Here is a 12817-nt window from a genome sequence, read left to right on the forward strand (position 1 = left end):
AATTATCCAAAAAAAATTTATAAGGGTCCCTAGGTCATGGCAATTATAATTACAAAATAAACAGAAAACCACGTGCCAAGCCGAGAGAAGGGAGCCTAAGCTCACTTCTTCGGTGCCTTTCCTGTAGCTCCACTTGACTGCTCACCTAAAAATGATAAGAAGTAACATGTGAGATTAAAAATCTCAGTAACAGTTGGTTATTCTAGCATATACCAACATACTTCTTGAAATCAGTTCACAACCATATCCATAGATATACATATGCATTTCACAATTAATACATAAAACAAGAAATGCAATATTCACAATTTTATAACAATTTCTAAATCAATGTCAAATTAAAACAATAGTGATACATTTCCCAACCTCACCCTTATGGCTCCCAACTCCCTTATTATCGCTAGCTGGAGCCTAAACTGAGGTTATACCCAGCCAAAGGTATATTGCCGTCAGAATAGGACTCCCCTCCTTAAAAAGAAGGTGCCCATCGTCCCAAAGTGTCAGAGACATTGAGAACTACAAGAAAAAGGCCAACCACTACGCGCGTAGTAGAGGCAAACCACGCGACATAATATTCAATCATCAATCCTAAACAAATAATTATATTACTAGCCATCCTTATTACCTCTTTTGCATCACATAAAACAAATGTCACATTTCACAAAAAGATCACACAATTATTAATATATATATATATATATACACACACAATACTAAAAACCAGTATCTTGATATATGAAAGGATATTCCAATGTTACCTCTTCTCCAAGCTATAACTAACACAGATGTGTAGGGAACTTCTTAACCACGATAATAGATTAATCTACGACATCGAATGATATAAATACCATTAGATATATATATATATATATATTATATAATTTATCAATTAAATATAAAATTCAACTAAACTTCTCAAATTTACAATCATATCCTTCCAATCTAAATCCCTCCGATAAAAAAATCTAAAATTAACTTAAATTAACTTATCTAAATCCCAAAAACATAATTTAATCTATATGGATATCCTATACATCAGAGATCACAAATTTTATAGTTAAAAACTTAATTTTAAACTCTCAAATCAATTAATAGAACAAATCTAAACCGATAGAATTTAAGTACTAATTTATCTCTACTAATTAATAGTTTCCGTTGTTAAAAGTCAATACTTACCCTAAGTTTAAACTTTAAAATTTGCTCCACTCATCAAAATTTTACTATCATTAGGAAGCTCTAGACGAGTAGGAAAATATTTATAAAAGGAGTTTTGATAATAGAAATAGTTTTGAGCATTAAATCTTACCTCGAAATGTCTTGCCTTCTCCTTTCCTTCTTCTCTCTATCTCTCTCTCTCTCTTTCACTCTTTCTCTTGTGTACAAATGAGCAAGGGAAAGCAAATAAGAACACTTATATATGCTCCCTCCACCGCCTCATGTTCTCAATTAATATTATAACATATATTGTTATTATTATTATTTTTTCTCATGCCACCATCCCTCCTCCTCATTTTTATTATTATTATTATTATATAATAACTTAACACTTAAGTTAACAAGCCTTAAACCCTTTTTTTTTAAAAAAAAGCATCTTACATAAAATTATATTCTATGTTAAACTAAAAAATTTTCTAATTAATTTCTTTATCTTCAAACATTCTTTATATTTATTTATTTATTTATTTTTCTAATTAACTCTGAAAATTAAAGTAGAATGTTACAATTCTCCCCTCCTTTAACAAATTTTGTCCCCAAAATTTAATCTACCTATAAATATAGGTACATTATGAATGTTAGTCAATGATCAACCTACCTATCTAAATAAGTGAGGATAGTCTTGTATCATTTTTTCTTCTGTCTCCCAAGTTGCATCACCAGGTGTCATACCCTTCCACACCACCTTAACCAATTTGATGGTCTTGTTCCTCAATTGCTTGTCTTTAATATCCACTATTTGCTCATCTCTGCCCTATAGGTCATGTTCTCCCTCAACTCAACCTCCTCTAGTTCAATAATATGAGATGGGTCTGGGTAATACTTCTTTAATTGAGACACATGGAAGACATCATGAACTCCATAAAGTTATGGTGGCAAGGCTACACGGTAGGCAACTCGTCCAAATCGCTCTAATACTTCATAAGGGCCCATGAATCGCGGTGTTAATTTCTTTACCTTAATTGCTTTGCCAATACCAGTCATTAGTGTTACTCTCAAAAAAACATGTTCCCTAATAAGAAATTCCAATGGTCGCCTTCGTCTATCTGCATAGCTCTTTTGTCTACTTTACGCCGTTAACAACCTTTATCTAATCATCTCGATCTTCCTGGTGGTTTGATCTACCAAGTCGGGACCCAATAAAGTTCTCTCACTCAACTCTGTCTAACAAAGAGGAGATCGACACTTTCTCCCATATAAAGCTTCGTATGGAGCCATTTGAATACTCAAATGATAACTATTATTATAAGCAAACTCGGCTAATGGTAAATGATTGTCCCAGCTACCTCTTAATTCAATAGCGCACGCTCTTAACATATCTTCTAATGTCTGAATAGTCCTTTCAGTCTGTCCATCCGTTTGAGGGTGATAGGCTGTGCTGAATTGTAGCCTAGTCCCCATTTGATCTTGTAATGCCTTCCAAAATCGTGAAGTAAAACGAGGATCTCTATCTGACACTATAATTTTTGGCACTCCATGTAATCTTACTACTTCTTTAATATAAATCTCTGCTAGCCTCTTTAGTGAATGAGTCATCCGAATAGCCAGGAAATGAGCAGATTTAGTTAGCCAATCCACAATTACCTAGATTGCATCATTTCCAATCGAAGTCCTTGGCAATCCTGTGATAAAATCCATAGATATGCTATCCCATTTCCACTCGGCTATATTTAGTGGCTGTAACAAACCAGCGGGCTTTTGATGCTCAATCTTAACTCTTTGACATGTCAAGCAATGGGTAACAAATTTAGTTACGTCTTTCTTCATTCCTGGCCATCAGTAATTCCTCCGAAGGTCATGATATATTTTAGTTGCCCCAGGATGAATTGTGTATTTACTTCGATGAGCCTCCGCCAACATGAATTTTCAGAGTTGATCATCATTAGGAATATAAACTTTTCCTTTATACCTCAATATACCATCATCACAAACTTCAAAATCATTCGGTTCACCTTCTTCAAGTCTCTCCCTTAACCCCAATTGGTATTCATCCTCTAACTGTAAAATTTTTAAATCCTTCTAGAACTTATTTTCAATTTTTACCATACTCGCACAGGTCAATTTCTTAGACGGGACCTTCATTGGCATGTCCATCAGCAAGTATGCCATGTGTATGGATTTCCTGCTTAATGCGTCTGCCACTACATTTGCTTTCCCAGGATGATATTTCAATTCAAAGTCATAATCTTTGAGGAACTCCATCCACCTCCTTTGACGCATGTTCAGCTCCTTCTGATCCATGAGGTATTTTAGGCTCTTATGGTCGCTATAGATCTCAAATTTTGAGCCATACAAATAGTGTCTCCAAATTTTCAAAGCAAACACCACTGCTGCTAATTCCATGTCATGAGTAGGATAATTTTTTTCATGGGGCCTTAATCGTCTGGAGGCATAAGCAACCACTCGTCCTCATTGCATTAACATACATCCAAGCCTTTTTAAGGAGGTATTGGTGTATATAGTATAAGGTTGGGTAGGATCTGGGATCACTAGTACCAGAGTAGTTGTCAACTTGTTCTTCAACTCTTGGAATGCTACTTCACATTTATCATTCCATATGAACAGTTAGTCCTTCTTAGTTAGTTTGGTTAATGGCATAGCAATTTGGGAAAAGTCCTGAATAAATCACTGGTAATAGCCAGCCAAACCCAGAAAACTTCTTATCTCAGTGACATTTTGTGGTCTCTCCCACTTGGTTATTGCCTTGATTTTACTTGGGTCTACTGCCACACCTTCTGCTGATACAACATGTCCCAAAAATCTAACCTCATTGAGCCAAAATTCACACTTCGATAACTTCGCATAAAGCTTATGCTTCCTTAGAACTTGTAGTATGACTCTAAGATGCTCCTTATGCTCCTCTATATTTTTAGAATAAATGAGGATGTCATCTATGAAAACTACTACAAACCTATCCAGATATGGCTTAAAAATCTGATTCATATAGTCCATAAAGACTGCAGGTGCATTAGTAAGCCCAAACGGCATTACCAAGAACTCATAATGTCCATATCTGGTTCTGAATGTAGTTTTGGCACATCTTCTGCCCTAACCCTTAACTAATGATATCCAGACCGCAAATCAATCTTGGAAAATACCGCTGCACCAGTTAACTGATCAAGTAGGTCATCAATTTACGGTAAAGGGTATTTGTTTTTAATTGTGACTTTATTGAGTTGTCTATAATCAATGCACAGCCTCAAACTACCATCTTTCTTCTTAACGAATAGTACTAGGGACCCCCAAGGAGACACACTCGATCTGATGAATCCTTTCTCCATTAACTCCTCAATCTGCCTTTTCAACTCAGCTAACTCTGAGGGTGACATTTGATAAGGAGCCTTAGAGATGGGCTCTATCCCAGGTGCCAAGTCAATAAAGAACTCTACTTCCCGTTCTGGTGGCAAGCCGATTATATCCTTAGGAAAAACATCTGGGAACTCTTGTACCATGTCAATCAATTCTAGCCCTTCTTCCATATCTACATTGATAGAAAAGAAAATAGCAAATACTTGACACCCTTTTCTAATACACCTATCCGCCTGAACAGCCGACAATAATTGGGGTCCACCAGATGTAACCATTAAAGCAATGAACACAGGCAGGGACACGATTTTCTTTTTACAATCTAAAATGGCATTATTCACTGAAAGCCAATCCATTCCAACAATCAGATCAATACCCTTCATGGGAAGACAAATTAGATCCATGGTAGAAGTTCTATTCTCAAACTCCACCACACAATTCAAACAAGATTTTAATGTCACAACAATAGTACCAGACGGTGTAGAAACTCTCACATTATAAGGTAGATCATACACATTCAAGTTAAATTTCTCCACGCAATCATGTGACACAAAAGAATGGGTTGCCCCAGAATCAAATAAAGCAATAAAGTTATGTCCATTAAGTTTTAAATTACCTCAAATTAAGTTTGGGGAGGTGTCAGCCTCCTACTGAGTCATAGCAAAGACTCGCCCAGGAATAGTAGATCTAGCCTCACTAACTACCCTGGAACCCTCTTCACAGTATCGAGAGATATGGCCTGGCTTGTAACACTTTCAAATTTATAAATCGATTTTTCGTAAATTATTAAAACCATTAACGTGGTAGAAAATTTTCTTACCATGATACATCCAAGACATAACACAAGTTTTAAAATATCCAAAAAAAAGCAATTAAAACCATGAGGGACAGACATAATCCTCATGGCATGATATTCAAATCAAATCATACATCAAGAGGGACAGACATAATCCTCTTGGTCATATAAATACTTTTAATAAAAAGGATTAGAGTTTACATGCTCCACAAAGAAGATATGTCCTAAGTTGGTACAAAATACATTGTATAATCCAAAATAAGAGGCAACATAAAAGATGGTGTCTCATACACCATAGTTACACCTCTGGTGCTTTCTCGGCCGGACTCGCTCCTGTAAAAATATTAACCACGGGGAATGAGACTTAAAAGTCCCAGTAACCAAAAATTAATATGTAATGATGCATGCGGATGTAACTAATCATGCGATTGCTAAGTGGGCACACAAAACATTTAACCGAACAATATTTTCAAACAAACCGAACAAGTATTTATTTGCATGACTACACCTTATATCCTCCTTTCGCCATGCTCGGACGCCAAATCACCCGGCCAAAGGTGAGTTAGACCAAGCGACACGCCACTCATTGGGTCCAATGAGGGCTTACCACGTGGTAATAATTAACCGAACAGAAATTCTCATTAACACCATACATTAAAATACCCTGACAAGTCATGCATCATTCAAATATCCAAACAGAAATATATCCGAACAATAATATCTCATCATGATAAACAAAAAATAAATTTTTAACCCACTTGGCAATGATTTCATGGAAGTATATAACAGTATTTATTTTCAATGATTCATAATTTTTCTAAACAACAAAACAACACATAACCATTCACAAACACACCCATCACAACACATTAATAACGGTTACCTTGTGTCTTGAATATCAAGTTCCCCTTCACAACTCCTTTTTCACCACTATCTTTGTCAATATAATCTACATAATTATTTCACAATACTATATATTAATTTTACATTAAAATAAATAACTCTAATTTAAATAGTTAGAAAGTCTTAGATCTATAATCCATATTAACACTAATTTAAGATTTATGCCTCATTTAACTTTTCAAATTCTTTTCTAAAATTCTCGTACCCTAATAAACTATTTTTTTTTATCCTCAAATCACTTCTAGTATCACAATTTCATCCTTCTATATTCTAAAAATTCGTCCAAAAATAAATTAAATTTTAAAATTATTCTGAAGCCTCAAATCACCTTTCTATAACCTCAAAAATACCTATTCATACTTAAATAAATATTTAATAATTATAGGTTTATCCCTACATCTCAGATTCCACATAAATTCAACCATATAGATCTAGATTTTAACTCAAAAATTCTTAAACATGAGTTTTAACCTCAAGAAAATATTCTATTATATTTATTATATCCCTAAGAGTTTTAACCTATATTTTTAATCCATCATATCATCAGATTAACTATCCTATAGAAAAATCCTAATCAAAATATTTACTCTATCCTACAAAATAATCATATCACTAGAAAGCTAATATTATTTAGAAAATAACTATAAAATTAATTTTGTAATTAAATAAATTTTTAAATGCTAATCTAAACAGGAAAGTTAGAACATACCTGAAGAAAAAGAAAATAATTCCCCCTTGCGAGAAAACGCCGAGCAACATGAGAGGAAGAGAGAAAAATAATATAAAAATGGGATTGTGAGTCCCAAAATTATATTAAAAAAAACTATAGGTTTGAATTTATTTATTCAAACTTTTGGGCCAAAAGTTACAATTTCCTCTAAATTACATCTTAGCCTCTCATGCTTCCTAATGCACACACCCCCTCCTTTTTATACATGAAGGCACCTCTTCTCTTCCCTCATCTAACCAATGTGGGACTTAGAAACAACAACCTTCCCACCCCTTTTTTTTGTTCCTTCCACCTTCTCTTTTTTTTTTACACACACATAAAAAAAATTATTTATGTATTATATCTTAACTAAACATTTCTTATGTGGTTTTAAATTTAAATTTTTAAATTCATAATTAAATACCTAATCATAATATTATTTCTAAATAACCTCAAATAATATAAATTCCTATTATTATCATTTTTTTTTCTCAAAACCTAAATTCCACAATTTCTTTATTATATAAAAATCAGGATGTTACATGGCTTCCCATACTTGAAACAGATGAAACACTGACCTTGATGGAACCTCCCACATTTAGTACACTTTTGACTATTGGCAGTGCTAACTGTAGGGGTTATGGAACCTCTTTGCAAGCTCTGGCCTCTATTTTGATTGCCACCCTGTCCACCACTATACCTACTTCTCTGTCCTCCACCAGATCTCCCTTTCCAAGTAAACCTTGATCTACCACTAGAGCTACTGGAGTACCCACTCCTCTTATTGATTCCGCTTGTAGGCCTCATGAACTGATTAGGCCTGAAAGAGTTCTCCTTTTTATGAGCTATCTCCTCCTCTCTCTTCCTACAGGCCACAATACCCAATTTGGTAGACATCTCCTCCATAGTGTAAATCTCTAGAGGAGCTAAAGTAGTCCTCAATTCTGGTCGTGCCTTTTCCAATAGTCTAGTCGCTTTCCAGTGAGAGTCATGTGCCCCATTTATATACTGCACTAGCTCATTGAAACGAGCTATAAAATCTTCCTCATTCATATTTCCCTGCTGTAAGGCATAGAACTCAGCCTCTTTTTCAGCTCTCAAAGCAATTGGAAAGTAGTACTCGAAGAATTTTTCCTTAAACTCCTCCCAAGTCACAACCCCATGCTCAGCTGGACGAATTTCTGAAACTCTCCCAAATCCTTGTGATTTGTGATAGTAAGAGCTCTTGGGAAGGATTGCCACTACTACTCACTCTTGTATTAATAGGAATTGCCCATGAATGTTGCTCACTCTGCCCTTCCTCCTTGCCAAAATCTTCTTCTCTCCTTAACTAAGTAGTCTCATGCCTATCGCTATTCCTCAGGTTCTCAATTTCATCTTCATTTCTTTTAACTCGATGATTGATACTAATAAGTAAATCCCTCATTTCCTTTAGAAGTGCCTCATAACTGTTTCCCCCTCCTCTGTCAAATATCATAATAAGAATCATTTTTAACAAATATGTTAAAATTAGTATAATCTAAACAAGTCCAAATAAACAGGGAAGTGCACGTGTTTTATAGTTGCCATGACTACTAAGTAAAATTTTAAGATGCTATCATGCCATAAACATATAGCTCTAATACCAAAAATGTAACAGACCTAATTTTTACCATTTTTTTCAAAAGAAAACCTCCCCCCTTTATTTTTATAAATAACATTTTTCTTAAAAATGTACCTGTCTAAACAAAGCGACATCAAAATTAACAATCACCACTGGACTTAGGCAAATGGGGCCCAATAAATAATTTGTAGCAAGTCCAGGGTTCAACAACAGTTTATAGATATAATCAACTCTACTCAACACACACATTTTTCTTATACCATCAATATGTACAATCCAAAATAAATAGGCTTGGCCCAATAGAAAATCATGGTCCAGATTGACGTATTTAAAAGTTATCCAACTCAAACAAAAAGATTAAGTAGTTATAGTCAAATAACCTATAACAATTATCAAAAATAAAATTTATAAGGATCCCTAGGTTATGGCAATTATAATTACAAAATAAATAGAAAACCACGTGCCAAGCCAAGAGAAGGGAGCTAAGCTCACTTCTTCGGTGCCTTTCCTGTAGCTCCACTTGACTGCTCACCTAAAAATGATAAGAAGTAACATGTGAGATTAAAAATCTTAGTAACAGTTGGTTATTTTAACATATACCAACATACTTCTTGAAATCAGTTCACAACCATATCCATAGATATACATATGCATTTCACAATTAATACATAAAATAAGAAATGCAATATTCACAATTTTATAACAATTTCTAAATCAATGTCAAATTAAAACAATAGTAATACATTTCCCAACCTCACCCTTATGGCTCCCAACTCCCTTATTACCGCTAGCTCGAGCCTAAGCTGAGGTTATACCCGACCAAAGGTACATTGTCGTCAGAATAGGACTCCCTCCTCCTTAAAAAGAAGGTGCCATCGTTCCAAAATGTTAGAGACATTGAGAACTACAAGAAAAAGGCCAACCACTACGCACGTAGTGGAGGCAAACCACGCGACATAATATTCAATCATCAATCTCAAACAAACAATTATATTACTAGCCATCCTTATTACCTCTTTTGCATCACATAAAACAAATGTCACATTCACAATAAGATCACACAAGTATTAATATATATATATATACACACACACAATACTAAAAACCAGTATCTTGATATATGAAAGGATATTCCAATGTTACCTCTTCTCCAAGTTATAACTAACACAGATGTGTAGGGAACTTCTTAACCACGATAATAGATTAATCTACGACATCGAATGATATAAATACTATTAGATATATATATATATATATATATATATATATTATATAATTTATCAATTAAATATAAAATTCAACTAAACTTCTCAAATTTACAATCATATCTTTCCAATCTAAATCCCTCCGGTAAAAAATCCAAAATTAACTTAAATTAACTTATCTAAATCCAAAAACATAATTTAATCTATATGGATATCCTATACATCAGAGATCACAAATTTTATAGTTAAAAACTTAATTTTAAACTCTCAAATCAATTAATAGAACAAATCGAAACCGATAGAATTTAAGTACTAATTTATCTCTACTAATTAATAGTTTCCGTTGTTAAAAGTCAATACTTACCCTAAGTTTAAACTTTAGAATTTGCTCCACTCATCAAAATTTTACTATCATTAGGAAGCTTTAGACGAGTAGGAAAATATTTATAAAAGGAGTTTTGATAATAGAAATAGTTTGAGCATTAAATCTTACCTCAAAATGTCTTGCCTTCTCCTTTCCTTCTCCTTCTCTCGATCTCTCTCTCTCTCTCTCTTTCTCTCTTTCCGCTTGTGTACAAATGAGCAAGGAAAGCAAAGAAGAACACTTAATATGCTGCCTCCACCGCCTCATGTTCTCATTAATATTATAACATATATTGTTATTATTTTTTTTTCTCATGCCACCGTCCTTCCTCCTCATTTTTTTTATTATTATTATATAATAACTTAACACATTAAGTTAACAAGCCTTAAACCTTTTTTTTTAAAAAAAAAAAGCATCTTACATAAAATTATATTCTATGTTAAACTAAAAAATCTTCTAATTAATTTTTTTATCTTCAAACATTCTTTCTATTTATTTATTTATTTTTTTCTAATTAACTCTAAAAATTAAAGTAGAATGTTACAACTATCACAAGTGTAATTATTATAAACAAGTAGTGTTATTGTTTAAAATACCAATTTAATCATAAAACATTTAAAAAATAGAGATTCATTACCACATTATATGCATTTCAAATTAAAATATTAAACATTAATTTTTGAATGAATTTATCACTTCACATAAGGGTATCCATTAGTCAATTCAATTAGATTTGGTATTAATTAATCAAAATTAATTAATCAAATTAGCCTAAATAGTTGGATTGAATCAAACCAAACATTACGTGATAACAAAAATTGATGTAAAATAATAGAGTTTTGACTTAATTCTTTACTTTGGCTCATTAGTATTAAATAATATCTTAACTTTATCTTAAAATAATTTCATTATTTTAAAGTTACAATTTAATCATAAAATATTAAATAAAAACTCATTATGTTATTCTATATATTCATTATAAAATTATAATAATACGACAAAATTAATGTCTTAAAAAGTTAAATATTATATTAAATAAAATAAAAAATTATGATGATAATACAAAATCAAACTTTTCAGTGGCGACTTTAAATGTCGTCGCTAAGAGTCTCACTTTCTACAATGATTCTTAGAAGTTGCCGCTGGTTGTCAATTTTTAACAGCAAAACTTATAACATATTTATTATAACATAAGTTTTTAAGAAATTATACCATCTTTTAAAATATGCGGTGACATTAAAAAGTTGTCACTGAAAGTCTCACTTTCTACGATGACTCTAAAAAATCACCACTGATTGTTACTTTCAGCGGTGACATATAAGTCACTGCTCAAACTTAGACTTTGATAGTAACATGTACTTGTTACTGTTGAAAGTTTGACAATTAGCGATGACTATATATTATCACCACAAAAAGTCACCCTTTTAGCAGCGACTTTGAATATCACTACAGAAAGTCAAACTTTTAATGATAACTTTTATTGTCGCCACAGATTGTTCATTTTTAACAATAACTTTTTAAAGTTGCTGTTGAAATTGCTATTGAAGTCTTTTTTTTTGGGTAGTATTGTCCTACAAGAAATCTCGTCAAACACTCCAATGATATTGAGTGGGATCGCTATAGTTGAGGTGATATTGTGGTTGTTCCAAAGACATAGCTAGCAATCATCCATGGTGTTCTATTCTTATTTTCTATTTTTTGCTAGTCTAGAGATTATTATCTCATTGATGTAATAAAATTGCATATATATTTGGTGGAAGATGGTGATCTTCCAAACAACATTGCAATCCTATAAAGATGCATATCAGTGTTGTTCTAGAATTAATGCGCAATAGAGGCATCAGTGTCCTTGATAACATACATCTTCTGCCTGTTCAAGGTCACATTGTGACTGCAAAGAATCATTAAGAGCTGAGCTTGTTTTGATTTCTTGGGCAATTTCTTCATGATGGTATTGGTCAAATTATTATATTTATTTTTGAACTAATGCATGTGGGTTTTTGATTGGATGTTGTGTCTATTTGTGATGACCATAGATATCTTGGATCTGTTATGTTACTAATCATTTTATTTAATATAAATTTGAATTAAACCATCATGAAAGCAAATAAAGAGGGAGGAAGGCAGCCCGGACAAAGTGTAAATTTGATTAACCATGCTCTAGCATCACAAAAGAAGTCACTAGAAAATAAAGGAGACGGGAAAAAATGACATTATGATGTACTTTATTAATATGAGGAGCTTATAATATATAGATAAACCCAGTAACAACTAATAAATACTAATATCTAATGAGTACAAAATGTTATCTAAACCTAAACGGAATCAATTTTACTAGATAACACATTTAAAAAAATTAATCTTCATAATAATATAACTTAACACATCAGACAATATCCGATACAAAATTGATAGGCCTTTATTATTATAAGTTTCCCTTAAAATGACATTAAATGTCATCCCCCTCGTGGTAGGTGGATACTTAACTTGTTTTTCGAGTTGAATGTAGTTTTTTTTTTTTTTGGCCCAAAAGTTGAATGGTAGTTCAGTCTACCAAAAATTCCCCAGGATAACGTCACATGGCTCTCATATTTTTTTTCATTGTTGTGGTATTCATTTACCAGGTTCACATAACATTGAATTTCAATTATCATTTTATATTTTTTAAAAGGTAATTTTATTTGAATTTTCTTAGTTTTGATTTTATTTATTTTTT

This window comes from Prosopis cineraria, unplaced genomic scaffold (assembly GCF_029017545.1).
Source record: "Prosopis cineraria cultivar Desert tree isolate PC_DT_omini unplaced genomic scaffold, ASM2901754v1 PC9, whole genome shotgun sequence".
Classification (NCBI taxonomy): Eukaryota; Viridiplantae; Streptophyta; class Magnoliopsida; order Fabales; family Fabaceae; genus Prosopis; species Prosopis cineraria.